The 24,432-nt window shown below is 47.2% G+C and overlaps 1 protein-coding gene across 3 annotated transcripts in view; it reads left to right on the top strand.

Moving 5' to 3' along the window:
- LRRN2 (leucine rich repeat neuronal 2) overlaps nucleotides 1-24,432 on the top strand; it is a 378,579-nt gene that overhangs the window by 176,125 nt on the left and 178,022 nt on the right. The window contains exon 1 of one of the 3 annotated variants that reach the window (XM_069238513.1): nucleotides 24,266-24,401. The exons of the other annotated variants lie outside the window; for them this stretch is intronic. The gene's annotated coding sequence lies outside the window, so the exon portion shown is untranslated. Of the gene's footprint in view, nucleotides 1-24,265; nucleotides 24,402-24,432 lie in introns of those variants that run through there. 3 annotated transcript variants of the gene reach the window in all.

Genomic DNA, 24,432 nt, shown 5'->3' with positions numbered 1-24,432 from the left:
AAGGGCAACCACTTTCTGATATTGGTAGAACACATTGAAGGTATTCATCCAAGTAATCAATTCTGCTTCTTGGACGTAGAAGGGAGGTTATTTCCAATAAGCAAAGAGAACCCACCTAGCATAAAGTGGTATGTGTCCAAAAGTATTCTTCAAACGGGAACCCTATTGGATATAAAATCTACTTGAGCAAATACAGACAGCTTGTATTTAATCCAGCTAAAGGGCTGCCGAGCGTCTGACATCCTTGCTCATCACTCAACCCTTCCAACACCTTTCTTGTAAGACCCTGCCAATAATTTTGCAATCTCCATCAATATGAACCCGAACTCCCTTTGTCTAAGGTCCTGGCAAACATCTTGCTCAACAAGTATCCCTTCAGGGAAACTAAAAGCATTTCCCTGACTTACCTCCTTCAGCTCACTCCAAGCCCTTTTTCTAAGATGCTGGCAAGCATCTCACCCCCATTTCCAGCAGGCATCCCTTCTGTACCTTCAAAGCCCTCTACTGAGGTGCTTTTAAACATCTAGCAGCCTTCCCAGCCCGAATCCATTCAGGGCACCCGAAGAACGTACTCTAAGGAGCTGGGAAGCATCATGCACCCAGTGGCGTAAAGCAAAATGATGGGGTCCTCGGATGAGGTGCACTTGAGTGTCCTCTGTCTCACAGATAATCTTGACATTGGCCTGAATGGGGCCCTCTGAAGAGTCCGGGGGGGTGGGTAGGTGGGACAAGCGCTGCACCACAGGGGCTGCAGGGGCAGTTGTTACACCCCTGCTTGCACCCTTCCCTACACTCACCCTTTCAAGGCACTCAAAGCCCTTAGAAGTTTCTGCTAAGGATCTTTCTGGACATCAACAACACAAGGAGGCAGGTCTGTCTCCATGGCGACAGCTGCGAAAGAGCATCTGAAGGGGTGTAGCAGAACCATAATGAAAAGCAGGGGGTGTGAAGGACCTTAAATTGGAGGAGGACGTGAGGAAAAGTGTGGGGATGAAAGCGAGAGGAGACAGCAGTAATGAGAGCGGAGAAATAAAAGATGGATGGGAGGAACTAGATAGGTTAGTGCTGAACTGGCACAGGGAGGAGGGGAAGGAAAAGTATAGGTGAGAGGGCAAAGTGACAGGGTATTATGTAAGCTTAAGCAGACGAATGAAAGTAAAAAAGAGAGGTTGGATGGACAGAGCTGCATAGCGAAAGAAATAATAGAGGAAACGGTGGTAAGACCAGAGAGAGCAGGAGAGGACAAAAGAGGGTGTGGAAATACCACAGGCTGTGGGAGATGCATACAAGATATAAAGATGTTATGAAACGGTGGGCTGGTCACAGCATTATACCACGCACAAATGCTCCGATGTCAAATGTATTTATGCTTCTTTACTGTATTAATTATAAACAGAGGCTGCGGGGCGCTAGTCCGTCGCGAGCTTACGGTGAGAGAGCAGCGTGGCACAAAAAACTGGAAGGAAGCAGTGAACAGCAAGATAGCTTTGAAGAAGCGATCACGTGATCATTTATTTCACAGGGTGGCATGGTATGGAAATATAACTTATTCCACCAAAGTTGTTGCGATTACCCGCAGTTCAGACATTTTTTTAGAAAAAATAAAATCCGGGAAGATAGGATGAAAGGGGATGGTTGCTGAAAAGAATCCTGTGCCCTGGGTGGCGATGGAGTCCAACGCTGACAGCGCAGTCACGACAAAGGGCCCAGGGGACGCTGTCTGCATCCCCGGTAGTGGGGTATGCCGCAGCCTCTCTTCCGCTCAGTCAGCGGACGTGTAAAATGCAATTGACAGCAGCGCTTGGCATGCAAAGACAGCTGAGAAAGTCCCGAAAATTGGGCGAGTCATCAACTGTTTTTGTTCAGCTGAGAAAAACGGCAAAATTGAACCTGGCATCTAGGCCACTCTCTGGACAAATGATTTGGTCCTCTTGAGAAGATGCCTTCAGATTGTCTTAACCTTTGAGGACGCCGACAGAAGGGCTTCTTTCCAGGCACCCCATCTAACCTTGTTTGAAACTGAGCTTTTAATTACAGAATGTAGGGCCTTATTTAGAGTTTGGCGGCAGGGATTCTCCGTCCAAACATGTCGGGCGTCCCCTCTTCTGTTTTACAAGTGCGTTATTAAGTAAGGCCCTTAATGCCTCATCTAAGGGAATTTGGAAGTTGTGACATTTTTTGTTGCGTTTATTCTGCCTGCCATCATTTTTCCTATTTCAGCCTTGATTGTGCGTGGCCTAGGGTTTTGGGACCCCTGTGCAAACTCCTGTTAGGAGCGCAGGGGCTGTAATACTGAGTTGTACAGAGTTTGCCATTCATGGAAATTTCCAGACCTGATAAAGTCCACACCCTTTGTTAGATTTTGGCAGGTCGAACTTACAGTATCTACAGTCACAAGTGGATTACAGTTGCAAGCGAATTTTGATGCAGAAAATCTCAGAACAGGTGCAATTTATTGCACCCTATATATTCCAAACCTGGGAAGTCTGATTTTTTTGGGTGCAACAAACAGCACCCTCCTTCCTAGGCACTCCTAATCAGGGCATTATTCTTTTATTCTTTACAATATATGTGTTTTATTTCTATTACAAGTTGTCTTTTTATATTATTGTATCTATTTAGCGACAACAGCATTGTGATTGGAACCATTAAGCACAACAATGATGAATGTACTTTGATGAATGATGGGGAAGTGGTTAACATAGTTTGGAGAAATAACAGTTGAGGTGTGGGACAGCATGACGTTGATTTGCAAAGAGAAACATAATTAAAGCAATTACATTTTCCTAGTGGAACAAAGACTTGAAATGCACTTATTTCGAACTGAAAAGAGCAGTAATCACTATCATCTGTCGAGTTTCATTGGGTATTGTTTCAGGGTATTTTGAGTTGCACAAATGTGAGTTGGCAGGGAGTCCCAGTATAGGCGGTGATGAGGTTGAATGCCCAGGAGAGAGGTGGGCACAAGGTGGCTTGTATGTGACAGATCACCTACTACTTTGAATACAAGAAGCAGTTCCTTGTGTACGGCCGCCTACTTGACATTGAGTTGGTCAGCTTGGTGGTGAAATGCAGAGGGTATGCCTGAGTAAACTGTACAGTGTTTGCGGAGCAAAATTTAAGAACTTGTCTAGTAGTTCTAAAGAGTAGGGGTGGATGCCCGTGAGCAGACTATTGTAGTAGTCCAATCTATGAGTTGATGAGTGATTTGGCTGTGTTCAATGCTAGCTGTGAGATTATCTAGTGTGCGCCCAGAAGTTCAAAGTGTTCTGAGGTGGCTGAGTAAATAATAAAGGCTTCTGTTTCCGTAGATGTGCTCAAGAGAACCTCATCACTTCTGCCAAAGATGCGAATGTCAAAGAGTCTGGAGAAAGGTGGAGAGTCAAGAAGTGTTGCTGATGAATAGGGGATATGTAGGACCTCAGCCCCAGAAGCTTGTGGCAGTCACACTTGAAGTGAAGTTGGTATTGATGTCCTTGAGGCCAAGAAAGAACATCAGATAGATATGGGGTAACCAGAACTGTGTTAGGCCTGTGATGCCGCTTGTGTCTAGAGCAGTGGCGTTGATTTGGATGTTCACCTGTGTCGAAAGCGCTTTTTGATAGGTCCCAAAGTATAATGATGGAAAAAGATTGATTGTGATGAGCAGTGTTGATGTTACTGGATACATTTGAGAATAATGCATTAGTAAAGTAGAGCGATGAAAAATCGGATTTTTGAGGGTTAATTTCACTGTTAAAAAAAAGGCAGTGTGCAAGGCGATTGAAGAGAAATTGTTTCACTATCTGAGAGAAAAGGGGTAGTTGACAGTACTTTGAAAGAGACAAGAGATCAGCAAAAGGTTCTTAGGAGAGGTAGAACCACTCTACGGGTCAGGTGTTAGGGAAAAGTTGAAAAGGGTAAGTTGTTGATAGTGTCTGCAAGTCATTTGAGATAAGGCTGAAGGGAGGTGATAGGATTTTAGAAGTATGAAGAGGCTTAGCATGCACATAAATATAAAATGAGTCATGCAAGCTCAAATTTCTCACTTTGGAGATACATCGACAGGCACATAGGAGAGAATAGTCCCCTGCATGTCTTTGCGTCCCTGTTGCTCATGGCAGGAACCGTGTTTGCAACCCCGGGTGGCATGCTTTGAGCTAACAGGCAGCTTATGCAGGCTCCCAATAGCCTTGAACCATATGGATCCTCTATGGCTTCCTGAAATCATGCCTGCACCCCTGGGTGGGGAGGCTTTGTTCAGGCCACAGGCCTTGGTCAGAGTAGATCCACGACATATGGCTTTGAGATGTGGAAAGTGAGCTCGTGACCACGGTTGGCAAGCATTCAGTGACCAGCCTGTTCCATCATCGAGGCCACCAGCTTTGATCAATGTGGCTTCTACATGCTGCTTATGATGCTGTTGTTGCCAGTGAGAGGTCTGGCTCACTCAGCGTATGTGTTTCTATAGTCAGTAACTGACATATTTCTCAGTTCCACCCTATTGTACATATTTCAGTGGTTGATATTTAATACCGCTCTATTGCTATGGCCAGTATTTGACTCCTCTCTCACTATCAGTGCATATATTTCTATTCTCTTGCTTTACTTGCTCCAATTTCTTTGATGAGTGAAAATGTATTTGTTATTATTTAAGGTGTTTTTGTTTGGTGTATCTTGTTCCGAGGAGCAGCAGCGTGGGGCTTGTAGCAGCAGAGGGAACTGGGATTTGAGGACGTACATAAGGCACACTTTATGTGAATGTATACCTTCATCATTCAAAGTGCATTAATAACATGCTTAAAAAAACGTTATGGTGGAGATTAAAAAAGATACGAGAGCAAGTGATGTATAGAGGCACTCGTCTGCTTATGGTTCATACATGTCCTGATTGTCTGTGTGGTCAGAGAGGGCCTCCTTTTCTGTCAGTGTATATTTTATTATCAGTGAGAGACCCGGCCGGCTGTCAGTGTAAATGCTTTCAGAGTTAGTACTTGGCATCGCTCTTCCTGCCAGTATGTTCTACGGTTAGTATTTCACCCTTCCCTTGCAGTGAGTGTTTGGGGAAGAAGGACATCACCACAGCACCTCATTGTGTGTAAAAGGACGCTTTATTGGAAACAGGTGCACTTACAATGGAAAACCCTTGGCCTATTGCCTCACAAAACTAACAACCTCACTATACATCAATTTTACCTGCCAAACACTCCCTGTCCCCCTACCCTCCCGCCTCCCTTTATCCTTAACATTGTAGTCTCTTAATACACTCTTCCTTTTGTAATGATTTCTTTGCTGAATCCATTTTGTCACCTTAATAATATCCTGCTGCCCCCTACCTCCCCAAAATATTTGTGTCTGAGTTTCCTGCTGCTGTCCACCCTCTTCGAATCTGAAGGTGTCTTGTCAGATCTGCTGTCCCTCCCTGTTATCGTTGTCATGTGAACTGCCTCAGTCTCCGCCTGCACCTATTCTCAGTGACAACATACAACGATGACCCTCCTTCGCACCCATTCTCCAACAAAGCGCCTCTAGATTCTACCTGACCCCTTACTAAAAACTTCACCCCCAGCCTAAAACTTGCCACCGTGGAGGGAGGGTGAGAAAAAACGATGTGTTGCCCAGCCTGCCACTGTGTTGACTTTTCCAAAATGGTGTAATCTACTTAAAATGGCTCCTCTATATACCTCCCCCTACACCCCAAAAAGCACCCAAACGGCGCCCGTGGGCTGTGCCACTTCCCCAAACTTCCCGAGGGGGGAGACCTCTTGCTCCTCCGGCGATGCCCCCCGAACCTCCCTTCTCTGGTCATTGGGTGGCATCTTTCTTACTATATGTGCATATTTCATTGGCAGGGTCAGATTGGGGTGATAATTAGGCCTGGGCAGTGCCAAAAAAGTGTCCTACATTCCTGGACGACGCCCTTTCATTAAACACTATTTGCTTAGTGTCCTTGGAGTGAGCAATAGTATTAAAAAATAAGCATCTTAAAGCTTACAGAGCAAGTACATTAGGGTAAACTAGAAGCTTTGTATTATGGCTTGGAGGAAAAGGTGAAAAGAGCAGCTGAAGAGCTGCCACACCTTATAAGTCTAGGGTTTTCACTTGGCGACATGGTAGGAAAAAAGAAAAGCTGATAGTGTGTGTTTCATGTCAGTGAGGATCACCTGCTGCTAGTGTGTGTTTTATGGTTAGTGAGGGTCACCTGCTGCTAGTGTGTAGTTCATGCTCAGTGAGAATCACCTCTCCTGCTGCTAGTGTGTGTTTCATAGTTAGTAAGGGTCACCTCTCCTGCTGCCAGTGTGTGTTTCATGCTCAGTGAGAATCACCTCTCCTGCTGCTAGCGTGTGCTTCATGGTCAGTGAGGGTCACCTCTACTGCTGCCAGTGTGTGTTTCATGGTCAATGAGTCACCTTTCCTGATACTAGTGCATGTTTCGTGGTCAGTGAGGGTCACCTCTCCTGCTGCCAGTGTGTGGTTCTGTGATCGGTGAGAGTCACCTCGCCTAATCTCAGTGTCTGTGTTTCCGTTGTCAGTGAGAGTTACCTCTCCTGCTTCCAGGGCCGGCTTTAGGACTGGTGGCGCCCTGTGCAACAGTTTATTAAATTAAAGGGGCATATTTAAGAGCCCCTAGCGCCATTCTAACGCCACATTAGCATCATTTGTTTATGCTAATGTGGCGTTAGAAGGCAAAAAACACTGTGACGTATTTACAAAGTAGCGCAATGCATGTAGTGCACCACTTTGTATCCCTTTGCACTACATTATGCCTGCACCAGACATAATGTATGCAAAGGTGGCATTCCCCCATTAGTTGGGGCCAAACAAGTGGCGCAAAGAAATCTGACATATTTCTTTGCGTCATTTGTTTCTGGCACATTTAACGTCTGCTCAGAACAGGCATTAAAAGGAGGCTTTGGTTGGTTACAATTGGCCTCTGGGTGCTTTGCAGGATTAGCATCAAAGTATTTAACGCTAATCCTGCAAGGCGCCTTACTAGCGTCAACAATTCTGACGCACGTCCCCTAACTACCGCCATGGTGCACCGTATTTTAAATACAGCACACACATGGTGGCATTGGGGGGGGGCTAAGGGGTGCAAGAAAAGTGGCACAGCACTGTGTGCAGCATCACTTTTTTCAAATATGCCCCAAAGTGGCATATTTAAGAGCCCCTAGTGTCATTCTAACGCCACATTAGTGTCATTTTTTTAAGCTAATGTGGTGTTAGGCCAAAAAGGCTGTGCCATATTTACAAATTGGCGCAATGCATGCCTTGCGCCACTTTATAACCCTTTGCGCTACATTATGCCTGCACCAGGCATAATGTATGAAAAGGGGGCATTACCCCATCAGGGGGGCCAAAAAAATGATGCAAAGAAATCTGACAGATTTCTTTGTGTCATTTTTTTCCAGGCACTTTTAACGCCTGTTCAGAACAGGCATTAAAAGAAGGCTTTTATTGGTTACAATGGGCCTCTGGGTCCTTTGCAGGATTAGCGTCAACATTTTTGATGATAATCCTGCAAAGCGCCGGACTAGCATAACAAATTCTGACGCTAGTCCCCTAACTACTGCCATGGTGGTGCTAAATTTGAAATATGATACACACATGGTGATGTTAGGGGGGCGCTAAGGGGCGCAAAAAAAGTGGCGCAGCACTGTGTGCTCCATATGGGCATATTTAAAAGCCCCTAGTGCCAATCTAATGCCACATTAGTGTCATTTGTTTATGCTAATGTGGCATTAGAAGGCCAAAAATGCTGCGCCATATTTATAAAGTGGCGCAATGCATGCATTGCTCCACTTTGTAACTCTGCGCTACATTGTGCCTGCACCAGGCATAATGTATGCAAAGGGGACATCCCCCCATTAGGGGAGCCCAAAAAATTTCACAAAGAAATCTGTCAGATTTCTTTGTGTCATTTTTCCCAGCACTTGTAACAGCTGCTAAACCAGGCTTTAAAATGAGGCTTCCATTGGTTACAATGGCCTCTGGGTGCTTTGCAAGATTAGCATCAACATTTTTGCAAGATTAGCGTCAACATTTTTTACACTAATCCTGCAAAGCGCTGGATTAGGGTAAAAAATTCTGACCCTAGTCCCCTAACTACCACCATTGTGCACCATATTTAAATTTGACGCACACATGGTGGTGTTAGGGGGGTGCTAAGGGGTACAAGAAAAGTGGCGCTGCACTATGTGCTGCACCACTTTTCTTAAATATGCCCCATAGTTCTGTTTTTTGCAGGAGGCATATTAACCCTCGACGTTACTTTATGTTGAGTCAAAACTGCCACTAGACAAAACTCCCATCTCTCTCTCTAGCAGGAACATTATTCGCAAGAGGTATGATGACATTGTAATTGTTGGACGCACAAGAAACGTTTCAGCAGGTGCTTTTAAATCGCAAGTTTCAGAACTTATTGCTAAACACAGCGCCCCCCTGACGTCAGCACCCGGTGCGGCCGCACCGCTCCCACCGCCCAAAAACCTGACCCTGCCTAATGCTATTGTGCGTTTCTTGGCCAGTGGGAGTCACCTCTCCTGCTACCAGTGTGTTTCATGCTCAGTGAGGATCACCTCTCCTGCTGCTAGGGTGTGTTTCATGGTTAGTGAGGGTCACCTTTCATGCTGCCAGTGTGTGTTTCATGCTAAGTGAAGATCACGTCCCCTGCTGCTAGTGTGTGTTTCATGGTCAGTGAGAGTCACCGCTCCTGCTGTGTGCATGTGTGTTTCATTGGTCAGTGAGAGTCCCCGCTCCTGCTGCCTGTGTGTGTTTCATGCTCAGTGAGGATCACCTCTCCTGTTGCCAGTGTGTGTTTCATGCTCAGTGAGGATCACCTCTCCTGCTGCTAGTGTGTGTTTCATGGTTAGTGAGGATCACCTCTCGTGCTGCCAGTGTGTGTTTCATGTTCAGTGATGATCACGTCCCCTGCTGCTAGTGTGTGTTTCATGGTCAGTGAGAGTCACCGCTCCTGCTGTGTGCATGTGTGTTTCATTGGTCAGTGAGAGTCACTGCTCCTGCTGCCAGTGTGTGTTTCATTGGTCAGTGAGTCACCGCTCCTGCTGCTAGCGTGTGTTTCATGGTCAGTGAGAGTCACAGCTCCTGCTGTGTGAATGTGTGTTTCATTGGTCAGTGAGCGGTGCCTCTCTTACTGTCAGTGTCTCTATTTCTGCGATCGGTGCGTAAAGAATACATTTATAAGAGCAAATGCACCCCTAACTCACTGAAAGAAATGGGGTGACAGTGTAAAAAACTCAAAATATAGTACCGAGATACCTGTCAGAGGGGCACTGCCCTCAGATACCACACCTGGATAAATATGTAGCCAATTCATTAACAGCATCAAATGTATTAAGGTTACCACATGAATGTTATTAATGATGCACATACGTGAGTGGGTCGGCATGCATCTGATGTGCACCGTTTCCAGCAGGAGGGTTCATTTCTTCGGATCACAGCACAGCAAGTCTTCCTTTTCTTCGGCCTCTTCTCGCTGCCTCCGGCCTTGTCTCCCTGACACCGCCTAGAGGCTCTCCAAAAGCTCTCTCCTCTCTCTACTTAGTGCACTGCAGGCATGACCTTTAAAGTGCATGTTTTCAAATGTGCACTGCAGGTATGACCTCTAAAGTGCATGTTTTCAAATGGGAACTGCAGACATGACCTCTAAAGTGCATGTTTTCAAATGGGAACTGCAGACATGACCTCTAAAGTGCATGTTTTCAAATGTGGACTGCAGGCCCCACCTCTAAAGTGCATGTTTTCGAATGGGAACTGCAGACATGACCTCTAAAGTGCATGTTTTCAAATGTGCACTGCAGTCATGATCTCTAAAGCGCGTGTTTTAAGACGTGCACAAGAAGTATGGTCTCCATAGTGCATGTGTTCAGATGTGCACTCCACAAGTGATCTCTAAAGTGCACATTTTCAGGAGAGTACTGCAGGCATGAACTTTAGTGTGCATGTTTTCAGAAGTGAACAGCAAGCAACAGCCCTAATGTGCATGTTTTCAGGAATGCACACCAATGTTTTCTAAAGCGCACTGCAGTTATGATCTTGAAAGTGAAGATATGGAGGAGAGATCTGTAGGCATGAGCTGTAAAGTGCATGTTTCCTGAAATGCACTGCAGTCATGACCTCTAAAGTGCATGTTTTCTGAAGTGCACTGCGGTCATGGTCTCTAAAGTGCATGTTTTCAGAATTGCACTGCAGACATGGCACATGACCTCTGAAGTGCATGTTTTCTGAAGTGCACTGCGGTCATGGTCTCTAAAGTGCATGTTTTCCGAAGGGCACTGCAGTCAAGATCTCCAAAGTGCATGTTTTCAGAATTGCACTGCAGACATGAGAGACATGACCTCTGAAGTGCATGTTTTCAGATGTGCACTTCAGTTTTGATCCCAAAACTGCATGTTTTAAGAAATGCACAACAAGTATTGTCTCTAAAATGCATATTCTCAGGAGAACATTACAGGTATGAGCTTAATGATCATGTTTTCTGAAGTGCACTGCAGTCTAAAGTGAATATTTGAAGGAGAGCTTTGCAGGCCTGAGATGTAAAGGCCATGTCTTCAGAAGAGCGCTGCAGGCAATACCTTTAAAGTGATTATTTGAAGGTGAGCTCTCATAACAATTAAAGTGCAAATTTTCAGAAGTGCACTGCAGGCATGAGCTCAAAAGTGCACATTTTCGTCTGTGCATGGCAAACAAAAGCTCTAAAACAGTGCTGAATTTGTGTCGGTGGTTGCAGGTGGGACCCATCATCACTCAATTTTGAGTACTGGCTGTTATTTTTCTTCATCAAACTTTGACCTAGAACAGTGGCTCCCAGCCTGTGGTCCAGGGACGCCTGGGGATCCGCGAAGCTTCCTCAAGGGGTCCACGACTGTTAACAAAATTAAATATTATTAACAGATTATCTCCCCAGCTTTCAGTAATGACTCAGTGGGGTGTCCCCGGATTCAAGTTATAATTCAGTGGGGGTCCCGGGGTTCCAATAATGATAAATTGGCGGTCCACAGAAGTTAAAAGGTTGGGGACAACTGACCTAGAAAAAGAGAGAGAAAAATACAAAATTAGGAAAGAAATAGGAAGAGAAAAACAGAAGAAAGTGACAAAGGTAGACAAAAGGATGAAAAAGAAGCCTGCAAGAGAGAGATAAAGGGGCAGAAAATGTCTGGTGGAGGATTGAAGATGCATGCTGTGAAATCAAGATTACTCAGCTTTGGTATTCTGCACACGGATATTCAACAGTGCTGGCCAGGTTTTTCTGAGAAATATTTTGGACCCCAGCACTTATTCTTTAACAAATTAAGAGTGGTTGTTTTAGGAGTGCATGACAGTGATGAGCACTAAAGTTCATATTTTCTGAGACGCACTTCACTCATGATCTCTAAGAGGCATATTTTAAGGACAGAGTTTCAGGTAAGTTCTGTAAAGTGCATTTTCCAGATTGCACTTCAGGCATTACTCCAAAGGTGCATGTTTTGTGAAGTGTACTGCAGGCAAGAGCTCTAAAGTGCAAGTTTTCATCACTACGCAGCAGGCAAAAGCTCTAAAGTGCATGTTTTCAGGAGTGTACCTTATGTATGAGCACTAAGTGCAAAAGTCATGCTCTATAAAGTGCATATTTTAAGAATATTCCATTTGCTTTAAAGTGCATGTTTTCAGGATCCAGCTGCAGACATAACCTATGAAGTGCATGTTTTCTGGAGTGCACTCCAGCTGTGGTCTCTAAAGTGCATGTTCTCAGTAGGACAGCAGAGCTCTGTCAGATTTCATGTGTACCTGCTTTCACTGTATGATTTAAAACACGAGTTTGAGCAAGCCTTGGCTGCACTGTACATAATGTGTCTGCGTTGTCAACGTCTTCTAACCTCAAGGTATGCCACCTCAGTGACTGAATGAATGAATGAGGATTTATAAAGGGCGAAGCTACTCCAGTGAGTGCCCCGGCGCTAGAGGCAGAGCAAAAGCATAAGATCTTGGCAGCTCAGTGTGTGGCGAACACGACGTTTTGAGGACTTTCCTATAAGTGGATTCTTGATGAATGGCGTGCAAAGCGTAGGTAAGCCTCTTTCATGCTTTCTGGAAGAAAAGCCAGTAAAAGATCGGGCGAGACGGATCGGAGAGATCGGAAGGGTGGTAGTGCGTGATCCTACTGATCAGGTACTGAGGGCTTGGCATGTAAAAGGCCTGATGCATGACGGTGAGGGCTTTAATAAGGAGGCTTTTCCCGACAGGAGCCAGTGGAGATTGCACAGTCGTTGGGACATATGTTCTCGCTTGAGATGTCCACCATGAGGCGAGGAGCCGTATTCTGGCCCACTTGTAGTCTGTTAATGAGTTTGGTGTGGAGGCCAAAGTACAAGATGTTGGCATAATGCAACCTTGAGTTATTAGTGCATGCACTACAGATTTGCATCCAGCAAGCAGCAGGAGATGCAGAAACCTTTTCACAGAGCAGGGCAAACACATTCCAGCAACAGACAGGATACGGGGTTGGAAAGACAAGTTCACATCAAACTTAACATCCAGATTCTTAGCAGAGCTGGCTGGGTCAGCCGGGGGAGAGAGACCATTAGGTTAACAGTCATAAGACTAGTGCTCACTCAATTGGCCGAACAGAAGGATTTAGATTTTCTATGTGATGCATTGCGGATGATGTTTGTGCAGCCAATGCAAAATATCTCTCAAGCAGGATTTGAATGAGGCAGCCAAGTTAGAGGAGGATAGTCCACAGTAAGGAGCAGCTGTGTGTCATCTGCATAAGAGGCGGTTTTAAAACCATATGATTAAGTCTACCTAAGGGGGCATGTATATGTTGAAAAAATGGGGGGTTCAATGAATAGTCTTGAGGCACCCCGTAGGCCAGGCTAGCTTCTTACAAGATTACACAAATGGAGGAAAACACATTTCTTGACTTCACCCTTCCAGAAAGGACTTTAGCCAGCACTGGGTGGAGTTGCTAATTCCCATCTCTGCCAAATGCCACAGCTGAATATGATGAAAAACTGAGAGTTTTACATAAAGATCCTCTGAAGCAGGAATTGCAGGGCTGCAAGCTGTAGAATTTAGGAAGGACTTAGTAATTTTAAACATTTCTGAAGAAGAATTCTTGGCAACAGCAATTTGATCATCATAGAAGACGCACTGTGTGAGCTTTATTGCTTAATGATAATGTTTAAGAGCTTTTTTAAAAGTTTCAAAGGCAGCCATATCATACTGCATTTTGCTCTTCTTTTTTGCAGCCTTAGTGTAAGATTAAGAGTTCTGCAAAAAATCATGAGGTTAAAGGGAGTTTATACTTATAGGTAGAAAATTCAGCTGGAGATAGAGAAGGGGAGGCAGGGTACACCCACAGTTGGAAAGGCTGTGCCCTGGATTCACACAAAGGTGCTCATTTACCCCTCAACTAATGTCTGGAGCGTGTGCTGGGGGAGAGAGGGGACACTCCTAAAACCAGTTGGAACTGGTTGGAACCTCCTTGCCCTCTCATTGCAAATGCTTTGCAAAACTGAGTATAAATACAGGGGGGTTTTCCCCATGTTTTAGAGCACTTTTGGAAATGGGACCAAGCCTCTGCCAGAGACACTACTGGACTGTGCAAAGGACTCACCTGGACCACCCTTCTGTGTGTTGCCCTGCTGCCTGGCTTCTACCAGGTATCACAAATGACTCATCAAGATCACTTTTCTGCTTGTTGCCCCGCTGACCAGCTGCCCCCCTAAGCTTGGGCTGGACTGGCACTGCTGGACTGACTGAAGAGATCTCCCCTGCCTCTCTGTGGGGTGCTGGTCTTCCGGTTAGCAGCTGCCTATCCATGTGGCCCCCCTGAGTGCCTCCTGAAAGCCCAGCACGTGAAGAGGGTTGTTTGACTGCTCCTTGGGATCTCCTAGTCCCAGCGCGTGGTGAACGTTGTATTCCCTGCAAGAAGACGCTTAACTTAGATGGAGAAAAGTGCCCTGAGTGCTCCCCTCGTGGTGGGCTAGCGCATGTTGAGCGTTGGCTGCGGCCTCCTTACAGCACGGCCTGAGATCATCATCGTTCTGCCACGGAGCACCTCTGGAGGCACTCCGCAGCTTGCTTGCCTGGGAAATCAGAGCCGCGACATGGCTACTTGGAATCTCAGGACACATCTGAAAAACACTCCCTGCTGTCCCCCTGGGGCACGGGAAACAAGAACCAGAGCGAACACGCTCCTAGAGGTGCCCCCGGGGCAAAGCGCGCTACGAAGAGCGCTTCCGGGGCACCAGCAGGCACTCTCTTTTGTGTGCTTTCACTGCTGCAGCGGGGGAAGGGCTGCGAAAAGGCACGTGCACAGTGTCGGGTGAGGCTGCCTCCTGGGTGGGGTAGGAGCCTCATCTGAGGCCCCCCCATGCCGTGGGTCCCTCTACACTTGACCAGAGACTCGCGGGTGGGGTAGGAGCCTCATCGGACGTCCCCCACACTGCCAGGCACCCTCCCCCACTACCACTGCACGGAGTGCCGATTGAGGCACTCGTGCCCTCACCGGCCGGCAGGAAACCCCCTGGGGGTCAGAGGAGTGAGGTGGCCCCTGAGTGAGGAGTGGGGTCACCCGTGCCACCACCTCACCGCTTTTTTTTCTGGGTTGCCTTCCCTCACGGGCAGGGAACAGAGCGTGAGAGCTCCCCAGTAGGAGCACGGATGACCCGTGTTTTCCAGCATCCTTTTGTTTTGTGCCTGGGAGGTCAGCAGGACGTACCCAGCGGTTTTGGGCGAGTCTATTGACTTATACTTCATGAGAATGTTCCTTTTATGGCCTTCTATGATGATGTCATGACAAGTGCATTTCTTTAGCAATTTTGTCCTGACTAATGCTTATGTTGCAGAATAATCAGTAACCTATGTGTTTTATGTGACTACTGCTGGTTTTGGTAGAGTAACAGTACTGTGTAATGTTCTGACAACTGCTTGGGTAGCAGGGTATTACTGACATGTTGTGTTTGGTCTAATGATGGTTCATGCAAAACAATTTACTTTTATATAACTTGGTGTTGTGTTTCCTTTGTGGTGGGGATAGTGCGTCACTTGTGTTGTGTGTATTGTGCAATCGCTTTACACATTGCCTCTGGGATAGGCCTGACTGCTCATTCCAAACTACCAAGTGGGTGAGCAGGGGTTATCCTGGATGTGTGACTCCCCTCGCCCTGACTAGAGTGGGTTTGTTGTGCCAGGCTTAGGTGCATACCTTAGCCAACCAGAAACCCCATTTCTAACTCATGCATTTAATGCACAAACAGTAAAATGCACAGGAAATAATAAGGCAATAATTTCCGTTTCACCCAGCTCAAAGCCAGTTGGAGTATGTAATGCTAACATGCATGCAATTTTGAAAGGGTCTTGCACACTTTTATCTCGGTGCAAATCCATGGAGCATAAACATGTGACAGAAACTGTTACTTCAACAAAACTATCTAATAAGGAGACAGGATCGTATCATGGAGAGAATGTGAGAATTAATTTAAAAAAAAATAAAGATACATCAACTAACTGCTGAATTCACTTAAAATCACACTTCTCTTTGCCAGCACTGAAAGTTAGGCTACTACATTTTACTATGAGACTCAGAAAATCTAAATCAATAAATAAAATGGCTTCTTTGCCTTATCAAATCGTGAAACGTAGTATGGATATTAAGGCTAATGAGTACTTAAGATTAATACAAGAACAATTTTAACTAAATTATGTGATATGTCAGTGCACATTAAGGTTTAGAGGTGTAAAGATGGAATGTATGTCGGAACAACGCATGCCTGAACAACGAGGTTGGAACAACGACCCCGTTGTTACCACTAATGCCTTTACCACGAATGCCTTAACAATGATTTTTTGTTGTAAAGGCATTCCAGGTAAAGACATTCGTGAACGCCATGCATGGTTCCAGCATGCGCCCCCCCTGGCCCTCCCTCCCCCGGCCCTAAAAATTACTGCAACCCCCCCACCCCCAATCCTAAAACCACCCCAACCCCCACCCCGCCCCTAAAATTACCACGACCCCCACCCGCCCCTAAAACCACCCCAACCCCCACCCCTAAAACAACCACAACCCCCCACCCCGTCCCTAAAACGTAAACGACCCCAACCCCCCACCCCACCCCTAAAACCCAAAACCACAACCCCCACACCCCGCCCCTAAAATTACCCCGATCCCCCCACCCCTGCCCCTAAAACCTAAAACCACCCCACCCCTAAAACCTAAACCACCCCGACCCCTCACCCCCAAAAACAAAAAATACCCGAGCCCTGCCCCTAAAACTAAAAATAACCCCACCCGACCCTAAAACTAAAAATGCCCCGACCCCCCTCCCGCACCCCTAAACCTAAACCACACGACCCCCGCCCCTAAAACTAAAAATACCCTGACCCCCCCTCCCCGCCCTTAAACCTAAACCACCCCTAAAACTAAAAATACCACAACCCCTCCTCCGCTCCCCTTCCCCTAAACTACCCGACCCCCCTAAACTAAAAATACCCTGACCCCCCACCCCACCCCTAAAACTAAAAATACCCCGTCCCTAAAACAGACCCACTTACCTGATCATGTTGTCCTCCTCAGCCGACTCCCTTCTTCCGTGCCTTAACCACGCATGTGCATGGTTCAGCACATGCGTAGTTAAGGCACCAAACAAGGAAGTCGTGGTTAACGAAAGCATTGTTCTGCTTTCGTTGTCCACGACTTCGTTGTTACGGAGTCATGGTTAAGGCCGCTTCCCGTAAAGATGTATTGGAATCAAGGCAACAGGGATAGATGGATTTTCTCGCTCTCATTAGGAAGGCACCTACTCGTAACATCATCAAGGCCGAACTCAAGACCTTCTTCCACAAGAGAGCCAGAGGTGCAAAGAGTGCGCTTCCCAGGTAACTCACAGCCTCTTCTCAGGACCCCACTCCGTTTCTTCTGATTATCTTTGCATAATAGAACCCAAATGAATAACACTCCTGGGGTGAATATCAGGCAGTTATATTCATTTATTCATAGGGGTCTCACCACTGACGTGCAACTGGGCCAGAAATCCTCATACAAACAAGTGTAATGGATCCTCTAAGTAGGTGGTTCCCAACCTTTTGACTTCTGTGTACCCCCACTTTATCATTACTGGAACCAAGGGACCCCCAATAAATCATTATTGAATCTGGGGACCCCCTCCCCCCCAACTGAGTCATTACTTAAAGCTGGGGCCCTAATCTGTTAAGATTATGTTATTTTCTAATCAGTCGCGTACACCCTGAGGAGGCTATGCGGACCCCCAGGGGTCCCCAGACCACAGGCTGGGAACCACTGCTCTAAGTGGGTAGTAGAAGACATCTACCTCTGGAAATCACACTCCTGGGCCTCGGTGCCACAGCACCTTTTGCACTGTTGACAGCTGTGCTCTGAGCCCCACCATACTTCACCTGTTTCCAGTTCCATCCGTGTCTCATACTTTTGACAAATTCTGACTCTACTTTTGAAGATTCCAGCGTGTTGTCAGTTTAAACGTGTTAGTGCGTCCCCTAGTGATAAACTACCAAATTGTAACTATATAACTTTACTACCGTCCTTTTACCCTGAGCCGCAACGTAAACTGCATTGCTTTCCGTGACGTTCTGCTCAATTGTACTCTGCTTATTACCTTCGTCTTGCTCCCCTGAGGCGCAGGGCACACCGAATCCCTGATTTTTTAGTATTTTTTATCAGTATGCTTTATCTTAAGACACACCAGGCCTCGATGGTCTGAGAGTGCTACACAGAGGCAGCTGCAATACACAGGAAGCGGCGCTGGGCAAAACACCTTTACAGACAGATAGGTATTCATAAATATAATGAAAGTAAAACACAAAAGCAAAAAACACAATCAGCAGCCGGGTAAGGGATCGGTGACACTCAAGGGCGAGGGAGGAAGGAGCCTGCAAGAGCAAAGAACCATGAGGGATGGAGCTGACGAGGTGCGAGAGCACAGAGAAGGGGATAAGTGACGGCCCTTGTGTACCCAGGGAACTGCTGGTATTCAGGGTATTTGAAGGGTATATTGAGCCGAGAACAGCGAGGACTAAAACAACCTCTCCGTGTATTGTTTGACTATCATTGAACAGGTTTCTGACTCCCATGAGGCCCGCTCGTGCCATACGAAAGTATATAAATAGCTACTTACGTGTGATAACTACTGGTTTCTGATCTGTCTGAATATAAACCTATGACCCCCTCACCTCCTCGCTCTCGGTGCTGTGCCATACTTAATGGTATGTAAGAGAAGCTTGGACTGCACCTGCCTGCATGGTACCTGTGTACCCTGTGAGGAGAGATGGCAAGGGGAGCACTGTTGCGGCTCCCTGTACTGTGCTTGGTAAATGTGCCTGCGAAACTTTCATCAGTGCTGTATGCGTTGTGTGAAGGAAGCGTGCACTGATGCTGCCTGTGCTGGATGTGTTGTGTGAAGGAAGCGTGCACTGATACAGCCTGTGCAGTAACTACTGATGTGTGAAGGAAGCGTGCACTGATGCTGCCTGTGCTGTATGTGTTGTGTGAAGGAAGCGTGCACTGATGCTGCCTGTGCTGTATGTGTTGTGTGAAGGAAGCGTGCACTGATACAGCCTGTGCAGTAACTACTGATGTGTGAAGGAAGCGTGCACTAATGCTGCCTGTGCTGTATGTGTTGTGTGAAGGAAGCGTGCACTGACGCAGCCTGTACTGTGACTACTGATGTGTGAAGGAAGTGTGCACAGTGATGCAGCCTGTACTGTGACTACTGATGTGTGATGGAAGCGTGCACTGATGCTGCCTGTGCTATATGTGTTGTGTGAAGGAAGCATGCACTGATGCAGCCTGTACTGTGACTACTGATGTGTGAAGGAAGTGTGCACTGATGCAGCCTGTAATGTGACTACTGATGTGTGAAGGAAGTGTGCACTGATGCTGCCTGTGCTGTATGTGTTATGTGAAGGAAGCGTGCACTGATACAGCCTGTGAAGTAACTAGTGATGTGTGAAGGAAGCGTGCACTGATGCTGCCTGTAATGTACGTGTTGTGTGAAGGAAGAGTGCACTGATGCTGCCTGTGCTGTGACTACTGATGTGTGAAGGAAGTGTGCACTGATGTGGCTGGTGTCTGAAGAAAGCATGAACTTTTGCTGACTGTGCTATATCTGTTGCGAGAAGGAAGTATGTATTGGTGCTGCCTGTGCTATATATATACCTGATGTGCAAAAGAAGCGTGCACCTACGCTGCTTGTGGTGCACCTGATGCCGGAACGAAACCTGCACTGATGAGGCTTGTACAATATCACTTGAATGAAGGAAGCGTGCACTGACGCTGCCTGTGGTGCATCTGACTTGGGAAGAAAGTGTGCACGGATGCTGCCTGTGCTGTATTGGACCTGCTTAGGAAGCGTGCACTGATACTGCCTGTGCTGCAGATGACATGGGAAGAAAGCATTCCTGGATGCAGCCAGTGCTATAGCTGATGAGAGAAGGAGGGATGCACTGTTGTGCCTGTGCGGTATCTGATGAGTGAAGGAAACGTGCACTGATGCAGCCTGTGCTATATGTACCAGATGAGTGAAGGAAGCATGCACTAATGGTGCCTGTGCTGTAATTGATGAGTGAAGGAAGCGTACACTGATGCTATATGCATCTTGTGAGTGAAGGAAGCGCGCATTGAGGCTGCCTGTGCTATGTCTAATGAGTGAAGGAAGCGTGCACTGATGCTGCCTGTGCTGCATCTGATGAGTGAAGAAAGCGTGCACTGATGCTGCCTGTGCTGTAACTGATGAGTAAAGGAAGTGTGCACTGATATGGCCTGTGCTGTATCTGATGTGTGAAGGAAGTGTGCACTGACGCTGCCTGTGCCATATCTGATGAGTGAAGGAAGTGTGCACTGATATGGCCTGTACTGTATCTGATGTGTGAAGGAAATGTGTACTGACGCTGCCTGTGCCATATCTGATGAGTGAAGGAAGCGTGCACTGATGCTGCCTGTGCTGCATCTGATGAGTGAAGAAAGCGTGCACTGATGCTGCCTGTGCTGTAACTGATGAGTAAAGGAAGTGTGCACTGATATGGCCTGTGCTGTATCTGATGTGTGAAGGAAGTGTGCACTGACGCTGCCTGTGCCATATCTGATGAGTGAAGGAAGTGTGCACTGAGGCTGCTTGTGCTGTGTCTGATAAATGAAGGAAGCGTAGACTGATGCTGCCTGTGCCGCATTTGATGAGTGAAGGAAGCGTGCACTGATGCTGCCTGTGCTGTATCTGATGAGTAAAGGAAGTGTGCACTGATATGGCCTGTACTGTATCTGATGTGTGAAGGAAATGTGTACTGACGCTGCCTGTGCCATATCTGATGAGTGAAGGAAGTGTGCACTGAGGCTGCTTGTGGTATGCCTGATAAATGAAGGAAGCGTGCACTGATGCTGCCTGTGCCACATCTGATGAGTGAAGGAAGTGTGCACTGATATGGCCTGTGCTGTATCTGATGTGTGAAGGAAGAGTGCACTGACGCTGCCTGTGCCATATCTGATGAGTGTAGGAAGTGTGCACTCAGGCTGCTTGTGGTATGCCTGATAAATGAAGGAAGCGTGCACTGATGCTGCCTGTGCCGCATCTGATGAGTGAAAGAAGCGTGCACTGATGCTGCCTGTGCCGCATCTGATGAGTGAAGGAAGTGTGCATTGATGCTGCCTGTGCCGCATCTGATGAGTGAAGGAAGCGCGCACTGATGCTGCCTGTGCCGCATCTGATGAGCGAAGGAAGCGTGCATTGATGCTGCCTGTGCTGTAACTGATGAGTAAAGGAAGTGTGCACTGATATGGCCTGTGCTGCATCTGATGTGTGAAGGAAGTGTGCACTGAGGCTGCTTGTGGTATGCCTGATAAATGAAGGAAGCGTGCACTGATGCTGCCTGTGCCACATCTGATGAGTGAAGGAAGTGAGCACTGATGCTGCCTGTGCCGCATCTGATGAGTGAAGGAAATGTGCATTGATGCTGCCTGTGCCGCATCTGATGAGTGAAGGAAGCGTGCACTGATGCTGCCTGTGCTGTAACTGATGAGTAAAGGAAGTGTGCACTGATATGGCCTGTGCTGTATCTGATGTGTGAAGGAAGTGTGCACTGACGCTGCCTGTGCCATATCTGATGAGTGAAGGAAGTGTGCACTGAGGCTGCTTCTGGTATGCCTGATAAATGGAGGAAGCGTGCACTGATGCTGCCTGTGCCACATCTGATGAGTGAAGGAAGCACACACTGATGCTGCCTGTGCCGCATCTGATGAGCGGAGGAAGAGTGCATTGATGCTGCCTGTGCCGCATTTGATGAGTGAAGGAAGCACGCACTGATGCTGCCTGTACCGCATCTGATGAGTAAAGAAAGCGTGCACGGATGCTGCCTGTGCCGCATCTGATGAGCGAAGGAAGCGTGCATTGATGCTGCCTGTGCCGCATCTGATGAGTGAAGGAAGCACGCACTGATGCTGCCTGTACCGCATCTGATGAGTGAAGAAAGCGTGCACTCATGCTGCCTGTGCCGCATCTGATGAGCGAAGGAAGCCTGCATTGATGCTGTCTGTGCTGTATCTGATGAGTGAAGCAATAGTTCACTGATGTGGCCTGTGTTGTTCCCAGTGCATGAAATGGAAAAATGGAAGTGCAGGTACTGCTTGTTTCTGAGATGTGCCGGAACTCTCTAATTAAAAGTATTATGTTTTTCCCAAAAAGTGTGCATACTCTTCCTCTCAAAATAAAAAAGTGCCAGTACTCGACAGTACCGACCCATTTAAAGCACTGGTTGTAACTGATGAGTGAAGGAAGGGTGCACGGATGCAACCTGTGCTATAAATGAAGAGTGAAGAAAGCGCGCACTGAGGCAGCTTGTGCTATGTGTGATGAGTTAAGGAAGCGTACACAGATGGTTCCTGTACCATATCTGATGAGTGAAGGGAGCGTGCACTGATGTGGCCTGTGCTATATGCATCTAGTGAGTGAAGGAAGCGTTCCCTTATGCGGCCAGTGCTGTAACTGAGGAGTGAAGGAAACGTGCACTGATGCTGCCTGTGCTGTAGTTGATGAGTGAAGGAAGCGTGCACTATGCTGTATATATCTTTGTGAGTGAAAGAAGTGTGCACTGAGGCTGCTTGTGGTATGTCTGATAAATAAAGGAAGCATGCACTGATGCTGTCTCTGCCACATCTGATGAGTGAAGGAAGCGTGCACTAATGCTGCCTGTGCTGTAACTGATGAGTAAAGGAAGCGTGCACTGATACTGTCTGTGCCACATCTGATGAGTGAAGGAAGTGTGCACTGATGCTGCCTGTGGTATATGTATCTGATGAGTGAAGAAAGCTTGCACTGATTTGGCCAGTGCTGTTACTGATGAGTGAAGAAAGTGTGCACTGCTGCTGCCTGTGCTGTAACTGATGAGTGAAGGGAGTGTGCACTGATGCTGCCTGTGGTATATGTATCTGATGAGTGAAGGAAGCTTGCACTAATGCGTCCTGTGCTGTATCTGATGAGGGAAGGGAACATGCACTGAGGCTGCTTGTGCTATGTCTGATGAGTGAAGGAAGTGTGCAATATTGCTGCTTGTGCTGTGTGTGATGAGTGAAGGAAGCGTGCACTGATGCGGCCTGTGCTGTAACTGATTAGTGAAAGAAGAGTGCACTGATGTTGCCTGTGCTATATGTTTCTGGTGGGTAAGGGAAGTGTGCACTGAGGCTGCCTGTGCTGTGTCTGATGAGTGAAGGAATCTTGCACTGAGTCTGTACTGCATCTGATGAGTGAAGGAAGCATTCACTGTGTTATATGTATCTGGTAAGTGAAGGAAGCGTGCATTGATGCTGCCTGTGCTATGTCTAATGCGTGAAGGAAGCGTGCACTGATGCTGCCTGTGCCGCAGCTAATGAGTGAAGGAAGCGTGCACTGATGCTGCCTGTGCTGTAACTGATGAGTAAAGGAAGTGTGCACTGATGTGGCTTGTGCTGTATCTGATGTGTGAAGGAAATATGCACTGATGCTGTCGGTGCCATATCTGATGAGTGAAGGAAGCGTGCACTGAGGCTTCCTGTGCTGTATCTGATGACTGAAGGAAGTGTGCACTGATGCTGTCTAGGCTGTATCTGATTAATAAAGGAAGCGTGCACTGATGCTGTCTAGGCTGTATCTGATGACTGAAGGACTGACTGATGACTGAAGCAAGCTTGCACTGATGTTGTCTAGGCTGTATCTGATGAGTGAAGAAAGCATGCACTGATTTGGCCAGTGCTGTAACTGATGAGTGAAGAAAGTGTACACTGCTTCTGCCTGTGCTGTAACTGATGAGTGAAGGGAGTGTGCACTGATGCTGCCTGTGGTATATGTATCTGATGAGTGAAGGAAGCGTGCACTGAGGCTGTGCTGTATCTGATGAGTGAAGGAAGCGTGCACTATGCTATAGGTATCTGTGAAGGAAGTGTGCACTGATGCTGCCTCTGCTGTAACTGATGAGTAAAGGAAGTGTGCACTGACGTGGCATGTGCTGTATCTGATGTGTGAAGGAAGTGTGCACTGATGCTGTTTGTGCTATGCCTGGTAAGTGAAGGAAGCTTTTACTGATGCGTCCTGTGCTGTAATTGATGACTGAAGTGACTGTGCCATATCTGATGTGTGAAAGAAGCGTGCACTGATGCTGCAATGCTCAATCTCTTCAGTACCAGAGCCTCTTGCACTGGTAATATCTGCTGTACACGGTGTACAAAGGTAATTTGCGCCTCTGTCCCTGTTCGTGATAGCCTCATGAAGTCTCCTTCTTTACGAGCATTTAATTCACACAAACACCTATAAACATTTAGGTCGCCTTCTGTGCAGCAGAACAGAACTCAACTGGACAGAAAACAAGGCATCCAAAGCCGATTTATCACAGATACAAGGTGCTATTAAAACGAGATGCTCCTAGACTCCGGGTTCGTGCTGGCCCCGCCACCCTTCCCTCACACCTCTCTCTATTTAGTCCCTCCGTGTCGGCTACTCCTCCTCTTCACTCCTCTGCTCATCCATCTGACCGGCCCGGACAGGAGAGCGCCGCTCCATGAGCAGGAATTTCATAAAAACGCCTCCGACTGACACCCTGTCTCCATGGCCGGCTCCTTAATTAAATTGCCTAATGCTGTTTGCACTCACAGCACAAACCTAGCTGTTTAGGGAGCATGGCGTTGCCATGGCGCTGGCACCGAGCGGGGATGCCGCCTGGCATACAGATGAGTTGGACGTGGCAGCGGCAGAGCTGGGCCGAATCGCCACCCTGCACTGAGCAGGACCCCATATTTGGTGGGTCCTGGGCCTGTGCGGCGATGATATGTGCATGGTGCATCCCAAAGCTCCCTCAGTGGGGCTGATGTAAGGCACGTGGTCCTGAAACTGAAGAAGATACAGGCGAAGATACATGCGATGTTCCAGGTAGGTACATTTCCATTCTGTAACCACAACC

Source organism: Pleurodeles waltl, chromosome 6, assembly GCF_031143425.1.
Source record: "Pleurodeles waltl isolate 20211129_DDA chromosome 6, aPleWal1.hap1.20221129, whole genome shotgun sequence".
In the NCBI taxonomy this organism is placed as follows: domain Eukaryota; kingdom Metazoa; phylum Chordata; class Amphibia; order Caudata; family Salamandridae; genus Pleurodeles; species Pleurodeles waltl.
Note: the sequence above shows the minus strand (reverse complement) of the source record. Positions and strands in the feature narration are given on the sequence as shown.